Source organism: Daucus carota, chromosome 2 (assembly GCF_001625215.2).
Source record: "Daucus carota subsp. sativus chromosome 2, DH1 v3.0, whole genome shotgun sequence".
Lineage (NCBI taxonomy): Eukaryota > Viridiplantae > Streptophyta > Magnoliopsida > Apiales > Apiaceae > Daucus > Daucus carota.
The window spans coordinates 23,530,110-23,551,460 of record NC_030382.2 but is presented as its reverse complement, the minus strand read 5'-3'; the positions used below and the strand labels follow the sequence as shown (position 1 = coordinate 23,551,460).

The following is a 21,351-nucleotide window of genomic DNA, read 5'->3' as shown; positions in this document are numbered from 1 at the left end:
AACAATCCCAAACCACGAAGGGCTTTAGGTTGTTAGGCACAAAGTCCCCTCAGACTTAATTACTCGAGTACTAATGAGCTCAACCTAGTTAATTATACCACTTATTTTTCTAGTGAATTTATTTACTACTATTATATTTTTTTTTCTTTTCTTTTCTATTTATTTATTTATTTTTATTTTTTTTAGAAAGGCATATCTACTCCTCAGTTCCCCCAAACTTAAGATTTACAGACCTAAGCTAAAGGGTGTCCAACTCAATCCTAGAATTCATGGAATTTCGTCTAAATCCTATCTCAAGAACATATGTGAAGTACAATTCCCAACACAAGCAATTTCCAATTACTAACCTAGCATTGCAATTGAAATTACTAATCAAGAACTACGCACATAACTCATCATAGGCAATTAACTTGGCTTAACTTCATAATTCATGCAAATGCTCGTGATACTAGCTACGACAATTACTACTAAACATGTAAAAATAATAAAAAAAAATATGAGAAAAATAGAAAAACGTGAGAAATAATCAAAGCAAAATAAAAAACGTGTGAACTACATGAAAAAAAACGTGTGAACTACATGAACTAACTAACACATGCAATAATAAACTACATAATAATATGCTCTTCCTTAGATTACCACCCCCAAACTTAAAATTTTCAATGTCCCCATTGAAAGTGATAAAAAGGCTAGAGCACCCACATACCTACTCGGAGTCCGAGTCCTCCCCCTCCTCTGCTGGAGGTGAATCAGGTGGAGGATACTGCATCCCTGCTCCGAATACTGGCCACTGAACTGTGACCCCCTGTGCCTGGAAAGCACTACCTAGAGCCTGTGTCAAGTCAAAAGCGAACCTCTGGTGAATGTCATGCATGGTATCCATCCGTCTCGCTAGGCGGCGATAATGAGCATCTCCCATCGGTTCGGAGCTCCTCTCCGTCTGTGAAGTACCAGCTCCAGAAGCTCTAGGCTGCTCCCTCCTCACAAATGCTGGACGTCCCCCTGGCACCTCATCATATATGTACCCGAGGCCTCGAGGGTGGGGAACTCCTCCATCCCACTCCGTCATCCGACTGATCGCCGAATGATCAATAGGTGTTCCCGGCAACTGTAGTTGCTCGTTGGCTGGCCAACGAACACCGCTTGATCGACAGAGCTTCGTAACAATTGTGCCATATGGAATGGCACCAGTGGTTCCTCCCCGTAAGAACCTCAGCATCCCCTGATGAATAACATGTCCCAGATCAATATACTTGCCTGAGACAATCCCAAAGAGCAGAATCGCTCTATCCACTGTCACCTCATGCCCATGAGAAGATGGCATGATATTAGCACAGATGAAGGCATTCCATGCCTTCGCATACCGGTTCAAAGCGGCTGCAGGAAAAGAAACATGTGCCGGCAAAGGAGGTGCAGTCATCTTCCAATGCGTGTCCGGTACACACATGTCATACACCAACCGCTCAAGATCAATCGGATCATCATCAAACCGGCGTTTGGCACGCCCAATCCTCTCAACAACCCAATCTTCTTCATTACGGCGCTTGGCACGCCCCCCAATCACTCTACGGATCGCCTCCGCACTATAATCAACTCGGATTCCCCGCACCACCGTGAATCCATCGCGATTCTCCTTGGCATTAGCATAAAACTCTCGAATAATAGCCAAGGGAACCGCCTCCGGAGCCTCGCAAAAAGACTCCCAACCCCGCTCTTGAACCATGTTCAAAAGCTCACCATCTTCCGCCGTGGGTAAGAATCCCCTCTCCTTGACTAACGACTTATTCATAAGCCGTTGAAACTCGGTTCGTGCTCCATCGGAAGTAAACTCAACCTCACCCATCGAGGAAGAATCGCTAGATGTAGGGGCTTGGGTGCTTGTTCCTTGTGATCTTCGGGCTCTTTTGGGCGCCATTGGTAGAGATTTAGAGTTGCAAGAGGTTTGTGTGTAGTGGGTTTGAGAGATTGGATGAAGGTTGTGTGTATGGATGTGTATATATATTAGGGTTTAAAGAATTATAATGGGATTTGGAGATGGGTTTTGTGTTTATATAAGGATTGGAGAGCTGAGTTAGGGTTTAATAAGATGTATTTCGGGCTAGGCATGCAAAATTAGGATTGTGGGCTTTTAAAAACGAAAAGAAAATATTTTTGGGAGAAAATTCGCCAGCCTCTGCAGTCAGTAGCGCGGCCGCGCTAAGTGTAGCGCGGGCGCGCTGTGCAACTTAGCGCGGGCGCGCTGACACTAGCGCGGGCGCGCTAGTGTCTGACCCCGGAGGCTGATTTTCTCGATTTTCGTGTTTTTTGAGGTTTACAATGGTACAATGTGGTTCCAATGCGTGGGTTGCCTCCCACGAAGCGCTTGTTTAACGTCGTTAGCTCGACGTGAAGTCCAGAATTAATCCGATTCCGACTGAAGAATCGTGGTTTGTACCTCACGATTCACATTTCCGCCAAAGTAAGGTTTCAACCGTTGACCATTAACCTTAAATGATTCATCCGGTGATTTGGCATAGATTTCTACTGCACCGTGGGGAAATACAGTCTTGACCGTAAATGGCCCTGACCAGCGTGACTTGAGTTTCCCTGGAAACAGCTTCAACCGAGAGTTATACAATAGAACCAATTGACCTACTACAAAAGATTTTTGTATCAACCGCTGATCATGCAATCTTTTCACCTTTTCTTTGTAGAGTTTGTTATTTTCATAAGCACGGAGGCGGAACTCCTCCAACTCATTGAGTTGAATCATGCGTTTCTCTCCAGCTAATTGTAAGTCGAAATTCAACTTCTTTAGTGCCCAATAAGCTTTATGTTCCAATTCTACTGGTAAGTGACAAGCTTTCCCAAACACTAACTGAAATGGAGAAGTACCCAATGGTGTTTTGTAAGCTGTTCGATAAGCCCAAGCAGCCTCGTCTAATCGCAAGGACCAGTCTTTCCTAGAAGGGTTAACCACCTTCTCTAATATGCGTTTAATCTCTCTGTTAGACACTTCAGCTTGACCATTCGTTTGAGGATGATAAGCAGTAGCAACCCGATGATTGATATTATACCTCGTCATCAAGGTTGTGAATTTCCGATTGCAGAAATGAGAGCCTTCATCACTGATAATGACTCTAGGGACTCCGAAACGGGTAAAGATTTGTTTTTGTAGAAATTGCAAGACCACCTTAGCATCATTTGTAGGTAAGGCTTTTACCTCCACCCATTTAGACACGTAATCAACTGCTAATAGAATATACTGGTTGTTGCAAGACGAAACGAACGGTCCCATAAAGTCAATACCCCAAACATCAAATATTTCGACTTCCAAAAGCATTTTAAGAGGCATTTCATTCCTCCTAGAAATATTACCTGTACGTTGACATCGATCGCAACCCAACACAAATTGATGAGCATCTTTAAACAGAGTTGGCCAGTAAAAACCTGCTTGAAGTACCCTCTTTGCTGTCTTCTCTCCGCTATAATGGCCCCCATAACCAGTGGAATGGCACTCGCGCAAAACTCCTTCAACTTCATTATTAGGAATACACTGTCTGAGAATCTGATCGACTCCTTGTTTAAACAGAAAGGGTTCATCCCAAATATACCATTTCACATCGTGAAGGAATTTCTTGCGTTGAGCATAAGAGAATTCTGGAGGAATGACCTTACTCACCAGATAATTTACAATGTCAGCAAACCATGGCTCTTCTGCCTCAACTCCAAACAACTGTTCGTCTGGGAAGAATTCATTGATTAGAGTGTTGTCGGTAGTTTGTTTGCTGTGATCTTCTAGTCTGGATAAATGATCCGCTACCTGATTTTCTGTGCCCTTTCGATCTTTAATTTCCACATCAAATTCTTGGAGCAATAAAACCCAGCGAATTAGTCTTGGTTTAGAATCCTTCTTTGAGATGAGATATCGAATGGCTGCATGATCAGTATATACCACTACCTTTGTTCCAAGAAGGTAAGACCTGAACTTCTCAAAGCTAAAGACAATAGCTAGAAGTTCTTTTTCAGTAGTAGTGTAGTTCAATTGTGCATCATTTAATGTTTTGCTGGCATAGTAGATAACATGAAACACATTGCTTGTTCGCTGGCCCAGTACAGCTCCTACAGCATAATCACTGGCATCACACATTAATTCGAATGGTTTACTCCAATCAGGTGCAGTGATGATAGGTGCTGATGTCAACTTCTTTTTCAAGATTTCAAATGCTTCCAAGCACTCCTCATCAAATTTGAATGGAATGTCTTTCTCTAACAGATTGCAAAGAGGTTTAGAAATTTTCGAGAAATCCTTGATGAACCTCCGATAGAAACCTGCATGACCAAGGAAGCTTCGGATGCCTTTGACTGAAAGTGGTGGAGGAAGATTTTTAATTGTTTCCACCTTCGCTTTATCGACTTCTAGTCCCTTGGCAGATACCTTATGCCCCAATATGATTCCTTCTTGCACCATGAAATGACATTTTTCCCAATTGAGAATCAGATTAGTTTCCACACAGCGCTTAAGAACCATTCTAAGATTTGTGAGGCATTCGTCATAAGATGTTCCAAATACAGAAAAGTCGTCCATGAATACCTCCACATTGATGCCGATCATCTCTGAGAATATTGCCATCATGCACCTTTGAAAAGTGGCTGGTGCACCACATAAACCAAAAGGTACTCTTCGGAATGCGAAAGTACCATAAGGGCATGTAAAGGTTGTCTTTTCTTGATCTTCCGGAGAAATAGCAATCTGATTATAGCCAGAATACCCATCTAACAGACAATAGAAATCATGGCCAGCCAACCTGTCAAGCATCTGATCAATAAAAGGCAGAGGGAAGTGATCTTTTCTTGTAGCTTTATTCAGCTTTCTGTAGTCCATGCAAATCCTCCAACCCGTGACAGTTCTAGTTGAGATGAGTTCCCCTTTTTCGTTGGCTACTACTGTCATTCCTCCTTTCTTAGGCACGCATTGTACTGGGCTCACCCATGAGCTGTCAGAAATTGGATATATGATACCTGCATCGAGCCATTTAAGAATCTCTTTCTTTACAACCTCCTTCATGATAGGATTTAACCTTCTTTGTTGTTCCACTGAAGGTTTGCTTCCTTCTTCAATAAGAATTTTGTGCTGACAAAATGATGGACTGATTCCCTTGATATCAGCTATAGTCCACCCAATTGCTGTTTTGAATTCCCTTAGCACCCTCAAAAGTTTTTCCTCTTCCTCACCTGACAAGTTAGCTGCAATAATAACAGGAAGAGTAGAACGTTCACCAAGGAAAGCATACCTCAAGTGATCCGGTAACGGTTTAAGTTCAAGTTTAGGTGCTTCGATCACTGATGGTTGTAGTGGTTTGTGATCTTCCTTTAATTCTTCTAAGCCAAGAGATTCGACAGGTGGTTCAAAATTCCTTCTCCAAGGTGATGAGTTAAGATGATGGATTTCTTCCAATTCTTCTTCACTGTCCCATTTCTCATCATTGGTAAGGATTGCTTCCAATACATCATCCTGTAAAACCCTTTGGCTATTAGCTTCTGCCGTAGTATCAAGTACATCCATACTGAAACAAGATTCCTCATCGGTTGGTAATTTCATTGCATTGAATACGTTGAACGTGACCGTCTGATCTTGTATTCTCATTGTAAGTTCCCCTTTTTGGACATCGATCAATGTTTGCCCGGTGGCTAAGAAGGGTCTACCCAATATGATAGGAATCCTTTTGTCTTCTTCAAAGTCAAGAATCACGAAGTCAGCTGGAAATATTAATTGATCAACCTTGACTAGCACATCTTCAATTATACCCCTCGGATATGTGATCGAACGATCAGCCAGCTGTAAAGACATGTTTGTCGGCTTGAGCTCTGGTAGGCCAAGTTGTGTGAAGATAGATAAGGGCATCAGATTGATGCTAGCTCCCAAGTCGCACAGACACTTATCAAAAGAGAACTTCCCAATAGTGCAAGGGATAGTGAAACTTCCCGGATCTTTAAGCTTAGGTGGTAATTTCCTGTTGAAGCACAGCACTACATTCCTCCGTTAAAGCCACTGTCTCTAACTCCTCGAGCCTTAGCTTTTTTGAAAGAATACCCTTCATAAACTTGGCATAGCTAGGCATTTGCTCGAGTGCTTCAGCAAACGGGATGTTGATGTGAAGCTTTTTGAACACTTCAAGGAATTTACCAAATTGCTTATCCAGCTGCTGTTTTTTTAACCTCCTAGGAAATGGAGGTGGTGGGTATAATGGTTTTGACACCGGAGCAGCTGTAGGGATAGCCTTATCTTTTTCAACAGTAGAGTTGATTCCAATTGTGTTTGAAGGAAGTTCTGCTGGAATTTCTTGCGGTTCATCACCCTGATCTTGTACTAATGTTGAGGCAGGCCCTGTTGTAGTTTTTCCAGATCTCAGCGTAATGGATTGGACTTGCTCTTTAGGGTCCCTCTTACCTGGTACCTCTGTATCACTAGGGAGATTCCCCTGTGGTCTGTTCAGTAAAGCATTAGCTAACTGACCGACTTGTGTCTCCAAAGCTTTTAAAGTTACTGCCTGACTCTTGTACATGAGCCTTAGTTCTTCCATGTCAGACCTTTCGTTAGCTGATTGCCCATGATTCTGAAATCCCGGCGGGTGATATGGTTGTTTAGGTGCATACTGTTGTGAAATCCCAGCCTGACTGTACTGTTTAGGTCCCTGTTGAAATCCTTGTTGAGGTTGGTTATACCCCTGGTTATTACTCCAGCTGAAATTAGGATGATTTCGGTTGTTAGGATGATAAGTAGCTGGAGCAGGCTGTTGACCTCTCTGAAAGTTGCTCACAAATTGTGCTGATTCACTAGAAATGGCACACTGATCAGTAGCATGAGTACCAGCACATAATTCGCAAATAATGATTGGCTGTTGAATTCCTTGGTGAGCCAGAGAATCGACTTTCATCGTGAGAGCTTTAAGTTGAGCTGCTATAGCTGTAGACGTGTCAAGATCAAGAATTCCGGCTACTTTCCCTTGAGTAAGTCTTTGAGTAGGGTTCTGATATTCATTAGCCGCCATCATTTCAATAAGATCATAAGCTTCTTCATAACTCTTAGCCCATAGCGCACCTCCAGAAGCAGCATCAAGCATAGGTCTGGATTGAGGTCCAAGACCATTGTAGAAACTGTTTATTTGCATCCAATCCGGCATACCATGGTGGGGACACTTTCTTAGCATCTCTTTATACCTCTCCCAGGCTTCACAGAATGTTTCTCCTGATTGTTGAGAGAACTGAGATAGAGCATTTCGTAGCGCAGCAGTCTTTGCCATGGGGAAGAATTTAGTGAGAAATTTCTGAGCTAGATCTTCCCATGTAGTAATCGAACCAGATGGTAAAGAATGTAACCATCCCTTGGCCTTATCCTTCAGTGAAAATGGGAAAAGTCTTAGCTTCACAGCCTCATCAGAGACGTCATTAAATTTGAAAGTGTCACAGATCTCTATAAAATTCCGTATATGCATATTAGGGTCTTCAGTAGGAGAACCCCCATACTGTACCGAGTTCTGGACCATTTGAATAGTTCCTGGTTTGATTTCAAAGGCTTTGGCTGCGATTGCAGGCCTGACAATGCTTGATTGGATATCATCGATCTTTGGCATAGAGAAATCCTTCAATGCCTTACTGTCTGGTTGTGCTTCAGGTTCTGTCATTGTTTCAGAATCAGAAGAAGAAGTAGAAGATGAATCAATTGCTTTCTTACGGGTCTGAGAACGTGTTTGCATAAACGCGATCCAAGTACCTGAAATAAAGAAAAGAAGAAAAGTGAGAAGAGAGTAGAATCCTAGTCAGTGAATTTTAATGCACACTGATGACAAGTACATAAACTAATTAATTAACACCGAGTCCCCGGCAGCGGCGCCAAAAACTTGTTCGGTGAAATCTACACGCAAGCGCACGTGATCATAAGTAATATATTTGTTCGTTCCCACAGAGACTGGTGAATTAAGAATACGCACCTATGCAACAATGTATGATCAATTATCACTGCTAAGACAATTAACAAGGATTGGTTTCTTTTATACTAATAACTAAAATTACTAATCAAATTCAGAATAGGAAAACACATGGGATTCTAACTTCATTATCGAATTCATCTAGAATTGAAATTACTGATTAACATGCGACTGTTGATCCTAATCAGACAACACGAAAGTAATACATGCCAACTCTCGTTGCACACATATCATACCAATCAAAATCCGCAATTAAGACAGAAATCTCATGGACACCAACAAAGCTCAGACCCTATATCTCTATAGCGGTAGTGTAAGCAGAGAGGTTTAATAACAAGTCGTCTATCGTGATTACACAGGGTGATAAAAATAGTTCAAGTCTATCACAAATTATGTTCATTCACATAATCCTATGTTTACATGGCATAGTTCTAAATTCAATCATCCACTCTCGCTTCAGAAAGAATTAACAAACAACTTAGAAGTTAGCTACTCTCCTAAGAAGAATAAGTACGGCTCATGCAAAGAAATCAACGTACATCACAAAATCAATCCAACAATCTCGTTACTAAACTACATCGATAAATCCATTAGAATCCCATGAAGGCGGTTAGTTCATAATCGAACTAATCGACATCATGGTTTCTAATGAAAACATGATAAATAAAAGACAAGAATTAAATAGAATAAAAATGCTCGAATTAATAATAAAGATCACACGTTACAGATTGAAGTTCACGATCTCGCTCGAAACTGTCACTTCCTCGCGAAGAACGATCTAATACAACTGATAATGTGCTTGAATGATTAAACTAAAATTACGATATTATTCTCTACTAAAACTACTTCTATACGGCTAGGGTTTTACACACGAGAAATAAAAAATACATTGACCAAGTCACACGGGCCTCGACCGCTGCGAAAATCCACTAAAAAGCTGTAAAAATCGGCCCGGGGAAGTTCTGCTGGGCGCGGCCGCGCTAACTTAGCGCAGGCGCGCTAGTGGTTGCAGTCTGTAGCGCGGGCGCGCTACTGTCTGCACTGTTGGCCCTGTTTCTTCGTTTCTCGCTCGTTCTCGCGTGTATGTCCTTCCTCGCTTCTAGTACCACTTCCGTAGGTGATCACGGTTGCATTTAGCATATGCAACAAGCCCTTTAAACCCCTAGATAGCTCTAGTGGACGAGTGTGCTCTCGTGAGGGTTTGTAGAAGATGTACCCACAAAATCCCAAGTCGTGATGAATCCACAATTCTCTATTCTTGCAAATAATGCACCAAAAACGACCTAAAATGATAGAAAATCACTTCATCACCTCAACTCGTGACCTGCACAGAAAAACAATAAAAACACATCAAAAGACACTAAACACTTAAGTACAACCAACCAATTTAAGCGGAAATGAAGGCCTATAAGTGTGTATAAATACCACTTATCATCTATAGAAGCTGTCAGTGGTGTGTATTCGTGGTACCTCGCTTCTCTTGTCTTCCTCATTGTCAACCTTGACTTGTCGAAGCCCTGCGTGCTGGTTGTGTTCACGGTAATGGGCGAGGTCTTGCCATCTCGGCTCGAGGATTTTTCACCAGCAGGCCTTACGTAGGGATTCCTCTTGTAGGTGTTCCTCCTATCTGGGTTGTAAGACCTATCCCTCTTGTTTTTCCAGCTGCTACGGCTTTCAGACTTTGACTCCTTCTTCAACTTAGCTAGGGATTCCTCGATCACCTTATGGGGTTCAGCCCTAGCAAAGAAGTCAGCTAGGGTTTCAGGCTCCCGCCCTTGCAACTCCTTCCAAAAGTCTGTTCCAGGCCTTACCCCCGCTATCAAGAAGTTCTTCAGGGTTTCCTTTGAAGTCGGCCTAACCCGGGGTACCTCTGCGTTGAAGCGCTTGAAATACTCTCTCAATGTCTCATGTTCCTTTTGCTTAATATTAGCCAGAGTGTTGGTAGGTGGGGCGTAAGTGACGGAAGCCCTGAATTGTCCCACAAACAGTTTGCACATTTTCCTCCAAGAGCTGATGGAATCAGCGGGAAGCCTCTTGAACCAGTAATGAGCGTCATCCCTGAGGGTTGCAGCCAACAAGCGACATTTTGTGAGGTCTGGAATCTGGTAGACCTCTATCTCAGTTTCAAACCGGCTAAGATACTCCACAGGATCCGTGGTTCCGTTAAATCGCAGGTCGCCAACCCCCCTGTAGATGCGAGGTAGGGGTGACTCCCTAACCTTCTTAGTAAAGGGTGACTTTACGGTAAGCTCGGCTTTCGACTTCTTATCGGCTTTCACCTTCTTTAGGGCTTCCAGCAGTTCTTCCATCTTGCATTTATCATCCCCATCATCAAGTGCAACCTCATAGTCATCATCCAGGGGCTGATCTTTCTTTTTGCTTACTTCATTATCATTGTGCGACCCTGAGCTTTCCTCATCGTCATGAATGGAGATAACCTTTGACGGCCTTTGGTTTTTATCCTTTGACTGAGCTTCAGACATGGGCTTCTCATGTCTTTGACTGGGAGGAGCCCTATGTTGCGAGCCTTCAGGTCCATCCCCGTTAGGGGCCTTGTTGCCAAGCCTGTGCCGCAAGTCTTGCTCGGTCAGTTTCCTCCCAAGGCGGTCGAACACACTAGCAGCCTGCGAGTGCTCTCTATCATCCATTTCGGGGTTAGCTTCTTTCTCAGGGTTGCCACCTTCCTTCCTGCCGCCTTCTCCACCGAAATCTAGTTTGGTGGGAGTCACCTTGCTAGCCTTTTTCGACCTTGCTGACTTTCTTTTCAAGGAGGCAATCCTCCTACTCATTCTCTTCATTTTTGCCTTCATCTCTTCGCGGGTTAGTTCCCCGCTTGGAACATCACTTTCATCCTGCGTAGCGCCTTCCGGCATCTTGGGGTTTTCAGTGTTTTCGAGAATTTCTGTCATCTCTCCTCTCTAAGATCAGTAACCCCCTCCTTCTAGCGCCAAAAAGTGTTATGAGAGGAATTGATACAACACCCCCAGAACCGTGTAGCACAATTATAGGGATATCTATTACAACTACGAAAATCACGGCTAGCTCTTAGGGGCTACCGTTAGCACAAACTAAGAAAAACAAATGAAAAACAAGTGTGTTTAAGGGCTGAGCTTGCAAAGAACCAAACAACGAGGCCGGAATTATGGAATTCCGTCCTGCGATTGCCCGGAAATATATGTCACAAAGGTTACACGTGCCTCTCTTTAGAGTGTAGAACTCGTGAAAATGATCCAAGTCCCTTTGCAAGGTGCCTACATACCCCATATTTATAGGGATCAAGCCCATGTAGTTCTCGATTTAGGACTCTGAAGAGATAAGCTCTTATCCCCTCTAGTTTAGGATAAAACAGCCTTCTTTCAGTAGTTATCCAGCGGTATCCCACTCCAAGTAGGTCACTTGAAGCCTTCATCTTCAACATATATGCGAATATTCTTGAATTATCATCCCCGATTGTAATTATCTCCATAATGCATGTATTTATCTCTTAATTTGTAGATAAATAATAGCTGATACACTCCCAATATGCCTCCAATACGTCCCCCTTGAAACAAAGAAGAAGAGTCCTGTTTGGAGTCTGCCTGCCATTCTGCCCAGGCGGCGGAAGCCCTGCCAGCGGCATCCCCTAGCTGCAGCCCCGTAACTGCAAGCCAGGGTGCACTTAGCGGTAACCCCTAGCAGCGGTAACCCCTAAAGCGCCTTCAGGTGCAACCCCATTCTGATGGCAGTCTTCATTATGCTTCCAATGCAAGTCCATATACCTTCTTGTACACCTTCAATGATCCACCCAGCCATGGTGAAGCCCATTATTCTTAATCAAATGATTCCAATAAGCCCAAGTGAAGCCCAAATAATATGATGGGCTATAAAATAAGCCCAGGGAGATTTTATGGCACAACAATGTGAGTACATTATGCGCGAGGTGCATGAGGGAATCTGTGGGAATCACTCGGGGGGTGCCTCTCTCGCCCACAAAATTCTTCGTCAAGGCTATTACTGGCCTACCCTCTACAAAGATGCTCATGCCTTCGCCAAGGCCTGTGACAGCTGGCAAAGGTTCTCTAATACAAACAAGAACCCAGCGGTACCTCTAAAGACCTTGACAAGCCCCTAGCCGTTTGTTGTTTGGGGTATAGATCTGATTGGTGAATTACCCAAAGGCAAAGGAGGGGTGAAATATGCAGTTGTGGCTGTAGACTACTTTACTAAATGGGCTGAGGCTGAACCCCTGGCTTCCATCACTACGAGGAAGCTGGTAGACTTCGTTTATCGTGCAATCGTCTGTCGATACGGGGTACCCTACAAGCTCATATCAGACAGTGGGAAGCAGTTTGATAGCAATGAAATGATGAATTTCTGTGAACACCTTGGCATAAAGAAAGGCTTCTCCGCGGTGTGCCACCCTCAGAGTAACGGTCAGATGGAGGCCATAAATAAAATTATCAGGCACACCCTGAAAGCCAAACTGGAAGAGAAAAAGGGTTGTTGGCCAGAAGAACTTCCAATGGTGTTGTGGTCTTACAATACCACTCCAAGGTCTACCACCGGCGAAACCCCGTTCACCCTAACATACGGGTGTGAAGCTATGGTTCCCATGGAAGTTGGAGCAGGGTCCTTTCAAAGGGATAGCTATGACCCTGAGAATAACGAAGTCAACCACAGGCTCTACCTAGACCTGATTGAAGAAGTAAGGGATACGGCCTAGTTGAGACCTGCTGCATATCAACAAAGGACTTGTAAATATTTTGATAAGAAAGTGAGGGCTCGACCCCTCAAAACGGGAGACCTGGTTCTCAGGAAAATGATGCCTAACATGAGGGTTCCCGCTCATGGAGCCTTTGGTGCAAAATGGGAAGGCCCATACATCATCAAGACAGTGCTTTGGGAAGGTACCTATCACCTTACAGACATGGATGGAAGACTCATACCACGGGCATGGAACGCCCAACACTTAAAGAGGTATTACCAGTAGCTTCACCCGGGTAGTATTTCTGTAGGCTTCGGCTTTGGGGTCAAGACAATAAAGGCGGTTTATTAGTTGTAATCGCTATGCTTTTAGGAAAATTATCAGGCTACTATTTGCTTTATTTGCTAGGATGCTCGGGGGGTGGTGTCTTTACACCCCCAAAAATTATGTTATGTCAACTTTGTACCATGAGATTCAATAAAATTTCTCAGTTTTCCGTTACAAAAATCTTGTATATGCTTGTTTGCTTACCATGATTGTTAATTGGAAGCTTCATGTATGCTTTAAAAAGTGTCTAGGGTTTCAATTGCATCTAGTTTTCCACCATAATTATAATAATGCTAAAGAACTCGGGGCGTAGTAGGCATATCATTAACATTACTTGGCTTAAATTTGAAAAAAAAAATTTGGAAATCGAAAGCATTAAAACTTGGGAAACGCAACTCGACAACTTGGCTGCACTGATTGGAAGGAAAGCCTATCAAAGCTTTCAAGGTTTAAAGCCTATCAAGGCTTTCAAGGTTTCAAGCCTATCAAGGCTTTCAAGGCTAAAGCTTATCAAAGCTTTCAAGGTTTCAAGCTTTTCAAACTTTCAAGGTTTTGGGCTTACAGTAGTCCTTCAAGGTTTAAAGCCTATCAAGGCTTTCAAGGTTTAAAGCCTATCAAGGCTTTCAAGGCTAAAGCTTATCAAAGCTTTCAAGGTTTAAAGCCTTTCAAGGCTTTCAAGGCTAAACCTTATCAAAGCTTTCAAGGTTTCAAGCTTTTCAAGCTTTCAAGGTTTTGGGCTTACAGTAGCCTTTCAAGGTTTAAAGCCTATCAAGGCTTTCAAGGTTTAAAGCCCATCAAGGCTTTCAAGGTTTAAAGCCTATCAAGGCTTTCAAGGCTAAAGCTTATCAAAGCTTTCAAGGTTTCAAGCTTTTCAAGCTTTCAAGGTTTTGGGCTTACAGTAGCCCTTTAAGGTTTAAAGCCTATCAAGGCTTTCAAGGTTTAAAGCCTATCAAGGTTTTCAAGGCTAAAGCTTATCAAAGCTTTCAAGGTTTCAATCTTTTCAAGCTTTTAAGGTTTTGGGCTTACAGTAGCCCTTCAAGGTTTAAAGCCTATCAAGGCTTTCAAGGCTGCATTTACTGGAAGTAGGGCTTATTAGAGCCCTTCGAGGTTGAAAACCTATCAAGGCTTTCGAGTTTAAAGCCTATCCAGGCTCTCAAGGCTTACTTGGTGGAGTTATTGCAGGGCTTACTTTGTGAGATTACTACAAGGCTTACTTTGTGAAGTCGTCTCGAAGCTTACACCCTGGGATCACTTTAAGGCTTACGCTCAAGGGTATCCCTCTAGACTCACACTTGGGGCTTACGTGTGAAGCCCCAACGCCAGGCTTACACATAAAATCGATTTTACTCATACTTGGATGAATTATTCAAGATTAAGTACTCTTATACGCTATCGGGGAGTTAACAGAACTACATATATATACGTTCCCAAGGAAGGAAATGACCCTGAAGAATAAGGTCCCAAGGGTCACAACCCCCCAGAGATTGGACAATGTACGCATTTTCAATACAAGGGTTACCCCTGGTATGTATTCTTTCTATCTGCATGGAAGGATTAGATAGCAAATATAGCAATAATGGAAGAAGTACAGGCAATGCACGCAAAGAAGATGAAGGAGTGAAAGCAGTTACATAGAAAATAAATGTATACTGCAACGGAAATTCCTCCCCACACCAACAGGGGGACGCCCTTGCAGTACTAAAAATATCTTGCGGAGCATTCCGAGGTGCCCGCACCCTCATCCAAGGAACTCAATTCATGACGCAAAGCGCCAAGCGAAAATTCATGATTGACAAAAAAAAAAATTAAAGTTTGATTCATAAACTAGGGGTAGAGTGATCAGGGGACAGCAGGAGAAGAGGAGGTCTTCTGAACCTCATCGGCATCCAGAACGCTGGAGGGAATCGTATCCTGAGGAGGGGCTTCGAGCAAAGCATCAACGGGAGCCATAACATCCGTAGCCTCTGCGGGAACCCCTTCAGAGAGCTTCGGGCACTTCTCCGCAACCTCCGTCTCGGATTCAATCCTCCCAGAACTGAGCGCATCCTCGGCTTTGGCCTCTTCCAAGGCAAGGGCAGCGTCGGGGCCGAGTTTGGCCCAATCGTTCTCCGGGAAGAACCGATAGGCGGACTTTACACAGTCCTTGACTCCGGCGGCCACCCCTGCCTCGAAGATCGCGGCCTCCCGTTCCTTCCTCTCTGCCTTTGTGGTAGCAGCGGCGTCCTGGAGGCCTTTCACCTGCAACTCCAACTCCTTAACTTGCCTCCGCAAGCCGTCAACCTACTCCACGAGGCCCCTCCTCACCATGTCCTCCTCGTTCAGCTGCTGGGCCTTGGCTTCCGCTTCCTTGAACTTGAGGTTAGCCTTCCGGAAGGCGTCCCTCTCTTTAACAACAGAAGTCAGATCAGCTCTGGCCTGCTTCAGGTCCGCCCTCATAGCCTCATTCACCCAGGCAGTGTCGGCAACATGCTCCCCCATCTTCAAATCGAGAAACAGGCTCTTGGCATTGGCCACCACCTTGTCTCGGGTGGCCTCAGTGATGGAAAGCCTATCCCACTCCCGGATGGTGGCCTCGGGGACCTGGTCGGAGAGCATCCTCTGAAAGAGCTGAGTCTTCTGAGTGGAGGAGGGTGCAGGAGAACTACGTGCCAGGGCCAGCTTGGGCTTCTTGCTGGAGCGGCCTTCAGCTGAAGACCCCGCCTCAACAGCCTTGGAAGGGTCCCTCTTACGGCTCCCGGATGAGGCCTTCTTCTGCTCCAAGGAGGGAGTAGGCAGCTGGGACACTGGCTTTGCGGAGATAGGAGCCTGAGAACCGGAAGCCTCCCCGAACAAGTCCTCATACTTGGTTGAGCGCTTAACGAAGGAAGGAATATTCGAAGCCATATCTGCATAAGAGAACAAGGGAAAGCGGTCAGAGTCAATACAATTGATAATGGAGAAACGACATGGTGCAAGCACGGCAAATAACACTAAGGTTATACAGAATGCATGGCATATAATAGGAAGTGTGCAAGAGACATAGTGTTGGCAATTAACAAGTTCAATATTACAAGCTAGGAGGAAACCTGGGCTTCCCGTCCCTTCAACACCAGCACCCCCCTCGTCAACGGGGGATGCATCAACCACCGTGGTGGAAAAACCGAGCCTCTCCAGATTCTCTGGAGTAAGCAGGCTGGAGCCATCACCTAACTTGGTGGAAAGCCCCAACACGTGCTTGGCCCGTTCCAAGGACTCTCCCGCCAAAGGAGTCTGCACTGGCATGTCTACAACAGATACGAACGTAAGAAAACTAAACGGAAAGCCTAAAAAGCTAAACCAGACAATGGACAAGGGGAAAACTTGCTCACTGGGGGAGAGATTGAAGTCCTTCCTGTAGACTGGGCAGTCATAGCAGTAAAATAAGAGCTTTTGCCAGTCCGACATTGACTGGCGGTTGCCCTTGATACCCTTCTTGTGATGGGTGTTCCAAGCAGTGAGATAAAAGAACCCTGGGGTCATCCCAGTGAGCTTCAGCTTGAAGAACCAGCCCAGCTCCAAATTAGACATCCTCACCCCATGGTGGATGTCATAGAGGATGTAGAGGCAGACCGCCATGCGGTAGAGTTGGGTGTAAGCTGCATGGGGAAGACCTCATAGAAGTCCAAAACCTCCAGGATGAAAGGATGGAGGGGGGAGACAAGCCTAGCCTGAAGAACTGGGCGGAGAGCACGGCGTTGGGGTAGTTGGTGCCCGGCCTAAGGGTGTCGAAGCGGTGGCACCTCTCCCCAGGCTTAGGGATCATCAAGGTGCAACCAGGGTTGCAGGACTCCAGGAGAGATTGCAGCCTGGCGGGAGTCATGATTGAGTCCATGTGCTCGCAGGCCAGGACAACAGCTGGAGGCTCAATAACCTCCACGGAAACCTCGGCCTCCCGTTCACCTTCTCGGGGCTCTCCTCGAGGGCTTCAGCAGCAGTATCCAGCGGGAGGCCCGGGGTCCCATCCGCCTGGCTGGACTCAGAAGTGGTCCAGTTGAGCTCCTTCACCACCGAGCTGCGCTTGGAGCGAGTCCTAGAACTAACCCCCAGGAGTGGCTGAGCAAGATGGTGGTCTGAGCTGAAGGAAGACCCCGTGTCGACCACGATTGCGGGAGCCTTGCTGGTAGCAGATTGGGAAGAATGGGAGGACATGGATCCTTGAGACATCTACAAGAGGAAAGGATAGGTTAACAAAGGACTCAACAAGGGGTGAAAAGGTCGAAAGAAAAGAAAAGAAGAGAAAAGGAAAAAGGGTTTGCGGAAAGCTGGGCTGCAAAAGCGGAGCCCTCCGGGTGTGAAGTAGGAATGGAAAGGCTCCAGGTGGAGCCCTAAGGCATGAGAGGATTGCCTCCCTCAAAAGGGAGCGGTATGGGCTACGGATGACGATCCGTCTTCTCCTCTTGCTAACGGGAAGCCTGACAGGGTACCCAGAGCGGGAAGCCCAATCCTAACCCTAACCTCAACCGCAACAAACAACACCCAATCGACATCCGAAATTACCAACTAAGCAAGTACAACATAGTAGATCACACAACAATGCATTCAAAACATATAAGTGGCACGGAAAGGGGTTCGATTGTAAAAGAGGGGTTTCCCCCTAGAGACGATTGGGAGCCTAGGGTTTATAATCTAGGGTTACGATCAGGGCTCCAAACCAACGCAACAACACCAAGGGCGATAACCCAGTCGGAAAACAAACAGAGCCTAATCGGAGTCGATTAAAGCCGGCAGTGTGTGTACATTCAAAAAAAAAATCAGTATATACAATCGATTACACAAACATGCAGAGCAAAGTAGCAGTTTCATCTGACATAATAACCACAAGCAAGACAGGTGTGGGTGTGTGCACGCATGCCGAGGTGAACATTTAAAAAAATATGTGAAAATCAAGCATGGGTCATATAAATAATTAGCCACAAACATGGTGAAAATGCGACGAAAAACAGAGACGGAAGTAAAAGGGGCATACCTTTGATCGGGGGTCGGTGAGAGTCGGAGAAGAAAACGCCGGAGAGGAAGAGCAAGTTGCGCCTGGGAGTGCTTCCGAGGGAGAGTATGTGAAGAGTTTAAGAGATAATGAAAAATGAAACAAGGCTGTATGTATGTGTATATATAGCAGTAGGAAGTGGGGGACAACTGTGCCAGGTGGCGTGCCGTGACTAGCTTGGCGTGGAGGTAGCTTTGATGAGCCAGGGGTTCCCGAGGCCCAGGTGGGTCGCTGAAGAGGTAGAGGCGTGATAGACCTCTACGACTGCACCACCTATTTAGGGGTTTATTGTTACAATTCAAATCAATTTGAATTTAAATTAAGTCCCGAAATATTTCGGATCAGCCTTATCTAAAAAATGCTATGACACATGCGGGAAATTGAAAGGGTGGAGCTGAAATTGCGGAAGCTTAAACACGATTCTTGGAGATGATTTTGATTATTTTTCGGAATAAATATTCAAGGCTTACGGTGGTTGCTAGTAAATTAGTATAATTGGTTTTATAATTATGTATGAGGTATATCTTAATTATTTCTTGTTTCTTACATCGGGCTACGCTCACGTAACCCCTAACATGATTCAAGGGCTTGCAGCTGGGAAGTTGAGGGTTACCGTTTTTAGGTTCCTCTCGTATTTTATACTTCAAGGAACCGGAGGGTAGTTGTTGTGCCATAAAATCTCCCTGGGCTTATTTTATAGCCCATCATATTATTTGGGCTTTATTTGGGCTTACTGGAATCATCTGGTTAAGGATAAGGGGCTTCACCACGGCTGGGTGAATCATTGAAGGTGTCCAGGAAGGTATACGGACTAGCATTGGAAGCATAATGGAGACTGCCATCAGCATGGGGTTGCACCTGAAGGCGCATTAGGGGTTACCTCTGCTAGGGGTTACCGCTAAATGCATCCTGGTTTGCAGTCGCAGGGCTGCAGTTAGGGGATGCCGCTGGCAGGGCTTCCGCCGCCTGGGCAGAATGACAGGTAGACTCCAAGCAGGACTCTTCCTCCTTGTTTCTAGGAGGACGAAGTGGAAGTATATTGGGAGTGTATCAGCTATCATTTATCTGCGAATTGGGGAATAAATACACCTATAATAAAGATAATTACAATCAAGGGGATAATCAGGCAAGATGAAGGCTTCAAGTGATCTACTTGGAGTGGGACGCCGCTAGATAACTACAAGAGGAAGTTGTTTTATCCTAAACTAGAGGGGATAAGAGCTTATCTCTTCAGAGTCCTAAATCGAGACCTACATGGGCTTGATCCCTATAAATAGGGTATGTAGGCACCTTGCAAAGGGACGATTGGATCGATACTAACGAATTCTACACTCTAAAGAGAGGCACGTGTAACCTTCGTGACGCACATTTCCGGGCAATTGCAGGACGGAATTCCACAATTCCGGCCTCATTGTTTGGTTCTTTGCAAGCTCAGCCCTTAAACACATTTGTTTTTCTTTAGTTTATGTTAACAGTAGCCCCTAAAAGCTAGCCGTGATAATCGTAGTTGTAACGAATATCCCTATAATTGTGCTATACGGTTCTGGGGGTGTTGTATCAATTCCTCTCACAGCACCACGCTATTTGCTTGCTTCTCACAATCGTTGATGCACGCGTCTCACGAGACTATAGATTAAAGCAGTATAATATTTCAGTCGAGAGCAATCCAGAAAGTCGTCAATTCGCAGAATCGAAATTATATTACTACCCTCCGTCATATAAATATATTTTATACAATTAATACATACACATAGTGTCAATCAATTAACACATAATCACATCAGCACGTATCAATTAATTTACATACTTTATAATATATATTTATACATACATACATACATATATATATATGAGGCTTCTCAGCGGGGAACTAGTAAATTGAGTAACCTGGGAACTCTCTAACAATTTTATACTACGGCATAAAAATAGGGAGACTACCTCTTAAAACCCACCCACATAAACCTAACCACTGGACACGTAAAGTGAGACATATGATATGATCTGTTTATAAAATATAATGTAGAAAAATACATAACATACAAAAATATTTTAATTTTTTTGCGTAATGTATTTTTTTGTTATTTATATAATTTTTGTGTTTTCCGGTGTTATTATTTGTTTTAGTACAATATTATATGTTTTTTTTTGGCTAAATACATATAGTACTTTAATATATATTTATTCTAATGTTTTTAATGTTTAATATTTTCTAATTTATACATGACACTTACTTATTTGTGTATACAATTATTTTCTAATTTTTATTTGACATTCTCTTAGAAATTTTGTTTTTAAAATAACTAAACAAAATGTACCAAATAAATGTTATAGAAAACTAAATATATTATAATAATCCACGAGAATACAAGTAAATTATGATAAAAATATATAATTAAATGAATAAAACTTACATTAGTATTCTATATATTTTAAGTATCCCGTGTTCTGTATTTATATTCCACGTTCTGTACATTCATATTATATTAATTTTTACATATTTAAATATAATTCCATGTATATTTAAATATAGTGTATCTCTTAAATTTAGGAAACGTTTAGATTCAGTTAAGTATATGTTATCTGTTGTAAATTTTAAATTTCAATGCTGTTTGAAATCTCAGTATATAAATTATAATCCGTGATTCTAATTTATTGATTTAATATCTTATTCATTTATGTAACATATATAATAAGCAATGATATAATTAGTTTAGTTCTCCATTAAAGACGTCTTTATTTTATTTAACTATTAATCAAATGAAGTGTAGAGATGAAATCTTTGTATATTTTTAATAAAAGACATATATGTAATACGTCTCGAGTAGTGTTTCATTATGTCAAAATGTGCCTAGCTATTGTAACACGTGCTTAGATTAAGCGTTTCATTAGCCCATCTATGGTGTAGTGATATTATATTTATTTTTAGAAAGATTATATTTAAGTCAAGTGAAGTGAATCAATTATAATTCTACATTGACTATCCCTTAATATATACATACATTATAGCATTTGTATTTAATTGAGATAACTAATCGGTGTTTTTTAACCGTCAACTTTGAATGCTTGAATACAAACTATGTAGTCTGACCAATACATGGAACAACATGTCTAAATTTGTTGGCCGATAATCGATATGAAGGATGGAAAAATTCGTCTATACTCTCATTGAAGAAAGGAAGACTACGGAAAGATACTAAACCACCTGGTTGTGAAATTGTTTCTTCAAGTACCTCCGGAGTCGGAGCTTACAGTCCAATTTGCACTTGCTCAAAATGAGAATTGCAAGAGTAATACAAATATGATGCATGAAGAAATAATGGGTGGTAAGTCTGATGTTTTCATATCATGGACGAAGTAAATTCGTCTGTTTT

At 43.3% G+C, this 21,351-nt stretch overlaps 1 non-coding gene and 1 pseudogene across 1 annotated transcript; one reads left to right on the top strand and one right to left on the bottom strand.

Moving 5' to 3' along the window:
- Window positions 1–238: 238 nt before the first annotated feature.
- Window positions 239–21,351, bottom strand: part of LOC135150463 (uncharacterized) — a 108,235-nt pseudogene continuing 87,122 nt past the window's right edge.
- LOC135150974 (small nucleolar RNA R71) lies at window positions 7,162–7,268 on the top strand. The gene has a single exon (XR_010289432.1). It is a non-coding gene; the product is annotated as a small nucleolar RNA R71 (small nucleolar RNA).